The sequence below is a fragment of the Oryctolagus cuniculus genome, chromosome 9, assembly GCF_964237555.1.
Source record: "Oryctolagus cuniculus chromosome 9, mOryCun1.1, whole genome shotgun sequence".
Lineage (NCBI taxonomy): Eukaryota > Metazoa > Chordata > Mammalia > Lagomorpha > Leporidae > Oryctolagus > Oryctolagus cuniculus.
This window is the reverse complement of record NC_091440.1, coordinates 108,862,334-108,871,991: the sequence shown is the minus strand read 5'-3', so window position 1 is coordinate 108,871,991 and position 9,658 is coordinate 108,862,334. Positions and strand designations below refer to the sequence as shown.

Genomic DNA, 9,658 nt, shown 5'->3' with positions numbered 1-9,658 from the left:
AAGGGTGCAGAGAATGGAGCCGAGACAAAGGGCTGATCAAGGCTCATTTATTCCTGTGTCTCAGCGATATTTATACATAAGCAGCTCAGCTCAAAGAAGCACAAAAGATAACAACATATGCAAGCAGCTTATTGGGCCTCCTGTAACACAGATAATTTTAACAGAATGTTCTTGATCCACATGCTCCTTCAACATGGGAGTGTGTGACTTTCTTATCCCAGGAATTCCACAAGCTGAGATTGGCCTTGACTTGTCCATAGGCTGCCTACATTAGTGGTTATCCTGCCATTGTGATGGATAGCATCTGGCTTTCTTCTATAGAGACTGATCTCCTAATCAAACATTCCCGTGGCCCTGTGGTAGGTACTTTCTCCTAAACAGCTTTTTCATTCCTTATACCTGACAGGGTTGAGAATTTCCCACATCTTTAATTTCTGCTTCTCTTTTAATTATAAATTCTGCGATTTGTCTCTCCTTCCATTTTACTATAAGAAGTCAAGATAAGCCATGCTGCTTTTCCACTGCTTTGCTGAGATGTTTCAACCACTAGACAGCCTAGTCAATCACTCTTAACTTCTACTCTCCGTGAAAACTTAGCACAGGAGCACAATTCAACCAAATTTAGCTAAGAAGCAGCTTTGTAACAAAGAAGGCCTTTACTCAAGCTTCCAATAACATGTCCCTCATTCTTTCCCCCTGAGACTGCATCAGAATGGCCTTTCCTGTTCCTCTGCTTACGGACACACTTCTCCAGGCCCTGAAGTGATCTTCAAGTCCGCTGAAGCCTCAACTGCAGATTTGTTCTTTTTCTGAGTCCTCATGGGAATCCCTGCTTGTGCTCTTGAATGACAGTTTGACTTTTTCTAGCCTTCACTTCCAAACTCTTCCAACCTCCATCCTTGTCCAAGTTCCAAGCTGCTTCTACACTTCTAGCTTTTTATTTCAAGAACATCACGTTTCATGGTATCAATTTTTTTTATCAGTTAAGGCTGAAAAAATCACACACTTTAGCTCTAGTAATTTTTGAAAAATTTAGTTATTTGAAATGCAGAGTAACAGTGACAGAGATAGAGATAGAGATAGAGAGAGAGAGAGAGAAAGAGAGAGAGAAATATATCTGCTGATTCACTCCCTCAAACATCTTCCGCAGTTAGGCTTGAGTCAGACTGAAGCCAGGAACCTGGAATTCCATCAATGTCTGTGGATGTCAGTGGCCCAGGTATTTGAGCCATCATGTGTTGCCTTTATAGGCTCATTAGTAGGGAGCTAGATTGGAAGCAGAGAAGCTGTGGTGGAACTCGAACTGGCATTGCAGTATGGAATTCTCACAGTTGCAAATGGCAGCTTAACCTGCTATACCAAAATGCTGGCCACTCCAGTAATTTTTTTAGTGTTAGAAATTTTTTTCTCACTTTTCTAGGGCCTAAAGAATCAGAGATCAAGCTACTGGCTGACTCAGAGTCTGGTGAGAGAATGTTTCTCAACTTTTCTGGCATCATCATTTAGGGAATTGTAGGGCTGAGTAGGGGAAATGCTGAACTCACTCACATTGAGGAAGAGATGGAAGGGCCAGGCATCTTACCAAAACCTTTTATAAACTCAAGAACTCCATTCACAATGGTGGAGCCATTGGCTCCCTGAAGGTGGGACTGTGGTTTTGTATTCATCCCTGAAATTTTAATTTGCAGTAAGATTCCTGGCATAGACAAGGCACTTACTAAATTTCTTATTTAACAGATGGGATGGATATTGTGGTACAGTGGTTAGGGTGCCACTTAGGATCCCTACGTGCCATATTGGAGTGCTGGGGTTCAAGTTCCAGCTCTACTTCTGGTCCAGCTTCCTGCTAGTGCTTGGCCTAGGAGGGGGTGGGTGATGGCTCAAGGTTTTGCAGCCTTGCTACCTACTTGGCAAATCCAGATGAAGTTACTGACTCTTGACCCAACCATGGCTGCCTTTCAATAAATTAATAAATCAAACTTTTACTAATTTAACAAATGAAAGAAATAATGAGTGTAGCGAGAATATAATTACAATGTAAACAAATAATGTACAGTATCGTGTAACAAGAGGAATAGAATATCGCACTTGGGGCAGATTGGAAACACTGTCATCACTGCTGAGAAGCAAGGTAAGAGAAGACTGGGCAATGTCCAGTGATTGAAGTCTTTGGTGACCCCAGGGTCTAGTGAGCTGTTTAAATGGAATGACAGTGTCAGTATTCTTGACTTATAAGCTTTGACAAGACTTGGTTTTATTCCTTAGCATATTGGATAGACTGCTTGTGGCCTAGTGGTATGCCAATCATGAATCACTGGATGCCCACATAATTTCTTTAAAATTTTAATCTCTCTTAGTTTATTCTTGAACAACAACAGGAACAACAACAACAACAGCAAAAACATCAGAAAGAACAGGATCTATAGGAGAAATTATGAACACCAGGAACACCCAGCAAATGGGCGTGGGCAGTTCCCATGCAAAGCTCTCTCTGCTCACTACTTCATGCTCTTCTTTGGGGATCATCCCTGATAAGTCTGTGTCAGACATGATTCCCCCAACTTGTGCTGGGGTCCCCAAGTTTGTTTGAGCACTTTCAGTTCTTCCTAGGTCCAGAAGTCAGGCTGTTTTTTGAATCAAGTGTTATAACAGAAAATGAACTAAGTCCAGTAAAGCGACTTGTCAGAAAAGTTCCAGGAAGAAAGGTTAACAATGAGTTCATAAAAATCCAAGGAGTCTGGAATTCTTTGATTGCAGAAACTCTTACTTCTCCCCGCCCCCCTTTATCCTTCCTTCCCTCCCTCCCTTTCTTTGTTCCTTCTTTCCTTGCATTTTAAGATTTATTTATTTATTTTAAAGATTTATTTTTTATTAATGTGAAAGGGAGAGGAGGGTGGGGAGAGGAGGACCGGGCCAGGCTGAAGCTGTGGACTATCTTCTGCTGCTTTCCCAGGCACATTAGCACATTGGGAGCTGGATGGAAAGTGGAGCTGGAAGGGAAGTGGTGCAATTAGGTCTCTAAGCAGCACCCACATTGGCTGTGTTGTCGCACAACACCGTCCCCCAACACTGGCCCCTATTTATTTATTTTTAAAGGCAGAGTTACAAAGGGGGGGGGGAGAGGGACAGAGGGAGGGAGGGAGGGAGAGAAAGAGAGAGAGAGAGAGAGAAACAGACTTCCATTTCTTCTATCTGCTGGTTTACTTCCCAAATGGCTGCAATGGCCAGGGCTAGGCCAGGCTGAAATGAGGAACCAGGAGCTTTCTCTGGGTTTCCTAAATTGGTTGCAGGAGCTGAAGTACCTGGGCCATCTTCTTGCTGCTTTCCCCAGGCACGTTAGCAAGGAGCTGGGTCGGAAGTGGAGCACCTGGTACATGAGCTGTTGCCATATGGGATGCTGGCATTGCAGATGGTGACTTAACCTGCAATGTTGCAATACCAGTCAGTCCTGGAAACTTTCCTTTTCTAAAGAAAGGGATAAATTTAGCAAAGGGAAGTTAGAATTTTGTGGCCCTGGTGAGGAAGATGCCACCTAACCATAATTGGCACCTATAGATTTTATTAGTAAATAAAAGGGGAAGTATAAACATTTCAGAAAAATGGAATGTATTATTAATTGCTAACACATATTTCTTAAGGTTATTTTTATTTACAAGTTTTGAACAATGTACATTTTTTACATGGGTTACTTGTGCAAAGTTAGATTTAGAAAAGCAATAAATGCATAAAAGATAACAATGGAACATCAGACAAAAGATTTACAAGCCTTGTCCCACACTGCTACTTAAAGGTACTATATCTAAAAGTGTAAATATTGAAACAAAGATTGCAGACATTGGCTTTAAGTTTGTCATCACATTGAAAAGGAGGAAGAAACTAAATCATGCAACAGTAACTCAGAATTTGAGTGGAAAATACTTTGCCACAGATATGCTTCCTTCTTTGATTTATGTCAAACTAAACAACAAAAAGATGGAGGATTGTAAGTTTATCTAGGGCAACTGCACTCCTTTAGAAAGACTAAAGGATCTCCAACTTTTCCCTAGCTCCAAAATTGATGGGTTTCCATTCCTCTGCTCCCACACCTCTTTAAAAGCAAAACCCTAGAAAACCGGTGTTCTGAAACTTAGCATGGATGTAGCTAACCACTGTCTTGCAAGGAGAGGATGTGTCAGGTACTACAATGGCTGTACTACTTTGGCTGCATCCTTCAACATTCTCCCTACCAGGAAACATCATCTTATAATTCATAAGATTGTATCGGAATTTTTGGCCTCCATTCCCCTTTCAAAACTAATGTTTTTTTTTTTTTCAAAACTAATGTTTGGATGGCTTATTTCCTTGCTCTCTAGGCCACAGTCTAAACACTTTTAAACCCAATACAAGTGAAGGACCAGCCAGGATGAAACAGCTCAGCCATCACTTTGTTTAGAGTAGTATCTTCATCATAAAGCTATGCATAAGAAACCACTTGTTAACAATTCATCTAAAAACCTTACTGCAAAGTACAGTAACAAATAATTGCCAAAGACTGGAAATGAGATACAACAGAAAAGGAATTAAGCATTAGTAATTGTTTTAAGTAACCCAAGTACAGTACATTTGATGTCACAGAGGGTGTTGCCTGGTGTTCAAGGAGAGGGGAGGAGGGCTAGGAACAGTTCAGCAAGGGAAGATGGAAACAGCACAGCAGCTTTTTGCTTTAATAAAGTAAATTAATGACAACAAGGAATAAGAAGGTGACAAATACATCAATATTTTTTTTTGTTGTGGTTACTTTCTTTTGCTCCCTCTGGGGTCAACAATCACACCAGCTCTGTTCTACTATGGCAGAAACACGCTTTTCATATTCCCGCTTGTTCTCCTGGTACAGCTGAGCAGCCTGGCTGTTTGCTGGACTATTGGGATTTGGTTCATCCAATAGAGACTGTATGGATGTTAAAATGGAAGATACATCGTAGGTCGGACTCCAGCGGTTCTGAAGTATGTCTAGACATATACTACCATCTGCATAGACATTTGGATGAAACATCTTAGAGACAAATCTAACTGTGGGTGGCTTGTTTGGGTATTCTTCAGTGAATTCTATTGTAAGTTTGAATGTTCCATCCTCAAATGGGGTCCCCTCAGGCCCCAAAATGACCGCATTCCAAACCATTATGTTGTTCTCAGACGGAGCCCCGCTGACTGCAGCTGGAGGATCCTCCTGCAACCTTCAGAGAGACAGACAGGAGCCCCCAGCATCAGCCACTGGCGCTGGCTGCCGGCTGTGGGCCCCCTTCCCTGATATACACAGATTTCTAACCTACTAAATGAAAACTCTAAGATTTACTTCTTTCTATAGATATTCAAATGTATGCTATTTAGGTGAGATATCATTCAACTATGGGTGGTATTGATAAAATTAATTTATAAGAGTCATATTCGGTGGGATTGAAGATTACTTATGTGAATTAAATAGTCTCTCCAGGATGTTTAAAATTGATCCAAAGCCTTTTCAGGTTCATATGACTTGGGTAAATTTTGGGTAAATTTAAGTCACTCAATGTTTTTGGTTTAATGAAAGAAGATTTAACTACCGAGTTTTTGATTTTAAGTATGATATTAGCAGACTATTTTTATTCTTCCTGGCATTTCACAGCCCTAATGAATTCTAACTTTTAGAATGATGAGTTCCACATAAGAACAAATGTGTGAATGGAAAAAAAGAGATAGAAATTCCACATGAAATATGTCTTTCCAGAATTATAAAATATTACGTTCTTGTTCTCACAGAGGTGATAGTGAGGGAGATCTCTTCAAACAGAATTTGATTCTCAAACAAAACAAGGGTTGTATTTTGAATAACTTTACTTCAGAATAGTTTTAAATGTATAAAGCAAAATATGCGAGATGGTAATACAGAGTTTCTATGTACACCTCACCTCATATCCCCTATTATGACCATCTCATAGTATTATATTTTACACAATTAATGAATCACACCTAATTTCCCCAATTTTTTAAATTCAAACTCTTTTTGTCTCCCCTGTCTTTAGCATTTTCAAAAGTCTTACTATGATGATGACTGCCTAACATGTACTTGCTGGAGAAATATTTAACAAGGAAATAACTTCAGAGGGCTGTTCACTGTAATATCATGAAGTGTTCATGAGTAATTCAAGCAAAATGAAGTATAAATAGTTGAATAATGCTGAAGAAGGAAGAAAGTTTAAAATGAACTTTCCAATCATCATTATCTTGCATATATCATCTGCTAAAATGTTTGCAGTCTCTCTTAGATCTGTACCTTTTGAGTTTTGCTAATTTGTTAAATAACCCATATTTAACCAATATCTAGGTAATATAATATATAATAATAGCAATATATAAATTCATACAAAAATGGCTACTAAACTCACATTTGTCCACTTTTGACTTCTTTTTTTAACTTTTATATATAAATATAAATTTCCAAAGTACAACTTTTGGATTATAGTGGCTTTTTCCCCCCATAACCTCCCTCCCACCTGCAACCATCCCATCTCCCATCCCATCCACTTCAAGATTCATTTTCAATTATCTTTATATACAGAACATCAACTTAGTGTATATTAAGTAAAGATTTCAACACTTTGCACCCACACAGAAACACAAAGTATAAAGTTCTGTTTGAGTACTAGTTATATCTATAATTCACATAGTACAACACATTAAGGACCGAGATCCTACATGGTGAGTAAGTGCACAGTGACTCATGTTGTTGATTTAACAATTGACACTCTTGTTTATGGCATCAGTAATCATCCGAGGCTCTTGTCATGAGCTGCCAAGGCTATGGAAACCTCTTGAGTTCGCCAACTCCGATCTTACTTAGACAGGGCCATAGTCAAAGTGGAAGTTCTCTCCTCCCTTCAGAGAAAGGTACCTCCTTCTTTGATGGCCCGTTCTTTCCGCTGGGATCTCACTCACAGAGATCTTTCACTAGGCCATTTTTTTTTTCCAGAGTATCTTGGCTTTCTATGCCTGAAATACTCTCATGGGCTTTTTAGCCAGATCCGAATGCCTTAAGAGCTGATTCTGAGGCCAGAGCGCTGTTTAGGACATCTGCACTTTTGGCTTCTTAATTACAGAAGAATGCAAGACTTTTCTATAGCAACAACATGTCCTGTATCAAATTAACGAAATTGTACAAAACATCCCATGCTTCTAATAGTTAAATTTCCTAAGAATTAATTATTCTAATTAATATCTAGTTCTGAAAAGTAGAAGTAGCCATGGAACCAGTTCTGTAAATGAAAAACTTAAGGTATGTTTTTGCTAAGTAAAGTCATGATGTGTATGTTTCATTAAGAAAAAATTAATTTTCGTTCAAACAGAAGTATTGGTCGTTTCACAAAGAGAAAGAGGAAAAATATATAACAAAATCTAAATAGATTCAAGAAAATTATAGAAGAATTTTCTTTTTTTAAAGCTTAAATGCATTGTTTTAAAAAATTGTGACTGCCATTACCACACATAGAAAACTGATGACGCTGGCCATACTAGAAAGTAACCATGAAAACAAAGCAATGCTAGTAAATTCTAGCTAGATTTTGTTGCTTGCCACAGTGTTAAGCCTAATGTATCCTTCCCTTTTATTGAAAAGAAAGATGGGAAACTGCTAGGGAGATACAAATAGGACTTTTTTCACTTATTTTAAAAGACTGAGAGTTAATTGAAAAGGTTAACTATTCCTAAGTAGTACACTATTTTTTTTTTTAAGATTTTATTTATTTATTTGACAGGTAGAGTTACAGACGATGAGAGAGAAAGACAGAGATAAAGGTCTTCCCTCGGTTGGTTCTCTCCTCAAATGGCCACAACGGCGGAATTGCGCCATTCTGAAACCAGGAGCCGAGAGCTTCCTCCAGGTCTCCCAAGTGGGTGCAGAGGCCCAAGCACTTGGCCATCCTCCACTGCTACCCCAGGCCATAGCAGAGAGCTGGACTGGAGGAGGAGCAACCGGGACTAGAACCGGCACCCATATGGGATGCTGGCAATTCAGGCCAGGGTGTTAACCAGCTGTGCCACAGCGCCGGCCCCAACAAATAACACTCTTCAGTATGACATTAATGATCACCCAAGGCTTTTGACAAGAGCTTACTTCAGCTGTGGAAGCCTTTTGGAGCTACTGGCTCGACAAGGCCATAATAAAGTTCTCTTCTCCCTTCAGAGGAAAGTGCATCCTTCTTTAGTAGCCATTTCTTTCCACTGAGGTCACCCACAGGGGTCCTTTATGTAAGACATTTTTTTTTTTCCAGAGAAGGCCTGCTGTGTAATTCTCTTTTTAAATTTTTAAAAGTTATTTGTCTTAATTTATTTGAAAGGCAGAAAGAGACATGCAGAGACAGGTATATACATCGAGAGATCTCCCATCTGCTGGTTCATTTTCCAAATGCCTGTGAGAATGAGGGCTAGGCCCTGATGTCAGGTACTCAGTCTTTGTCTCCAACATGGGTAGCAGGGAACCAAGTATTTCAGCCATCACCTGCTGCCTCCTAGAGTGCACATTAACAGGAGCTGAAATATGAAGCAGAGCCAGAACTCAACCCAGGCACTCTAGTATGGGATGCAGACATCTCAGGTGAAGTCTTGACCAATGTATCAACACCCACCCCTATGCTTTCTTGAGTTCTATAGTTACATGTTATTTACATGTGTCCACAAAATTGTACAGTTCTTGGATATTTAAAAGGTATTGTTAAAATACCATCAGCCTAAATTTTATTTATTTTTATTTAATAAATGTAAATTTGCACAGTGCAACTTTTGCATTGTTGTGGCTTTTCCCCTCATAACCTCCCTCCCACCCACAGCCATCCCATCTCCCACTCCTTCTCCCATCCACTCTTCATCAAGATTCCTTTTCTTTCTTTCTTTTTTTTTTTTTTTTTTTTTTTTTTTTGACAGGCAGAGTGGACAGTGAGAGAGAGAGAGAGACAGAGAGAAAGGTCTTCCTTTGCTGTTGGTTCACCCTCCAATGGCCGCCGTGGCTGACATGCTGCGGCCGGCGCACAGCACCTATCCAAAGGCAGGAGCCAGGTGCTTCTCCTGGTCTCCCCTGTGGTGCAGGGCGCAAGCACTTGGGCCATCCTCCACTGCACTCCCGGGCCACAGCAGAGAGCTGGCCTGGAAGAGGGGCAACCGGGACAGAATCCGGCACCCCGACCGGGATTAGAACCTGGTGTGCTGGTGCCACTAGGCGGAGGATTAGCCTATTGAGCCGCGGTGCCGGTCCTTTTGTTTTTTTTTTTTTGTTTTTGTTTTTGTTTTTTGTTTTGAAGATTCCTTTTCAATCATCTTTATATACAGAAGATCAACTTAGTATATACTAAGCAAAGATTTCAACGGACTGCATCCACAAAACTGCACAAGATATAGAGTACTGTTCAAAGACTAGTAGTTTTACTGGTAATTCTCATAATAAAATACATTAAGGACAGAGATCCTACATGGGGAGTAGGTGCACAGTGACTTCCGTTGTTGATATTACAGTTGACACTCTTATTTATGATGTCAGTAATCACACGAGGCTCTTGCCATGAGCTGTCAAGGCTATGGAAGCCTCTTGAGTTCACCAACTCTGAACTTGTTTAGTGAAGGCCATATCACAGTGGAGGTTCCTTCCTCCCTTCAG

At 40.2% G+C, this 9,658-nt stretch overlaps 1 pseudogene; it reads right to left on the bottom strand.

Moving 5' to 3' along the window:
* Window positions 1–4,688: 4,688 nt before the first annotated feature.
* LOC100345720 (ubiquitin-conjugating enzyme E2 A pseudogene) lies at window positions 4,689–5,229 on the bottom strand (annotated as a pseudogene).
* Between the last annotated feature and the right edge of the window lie 4,429 nt (window positions 5,230–9,658).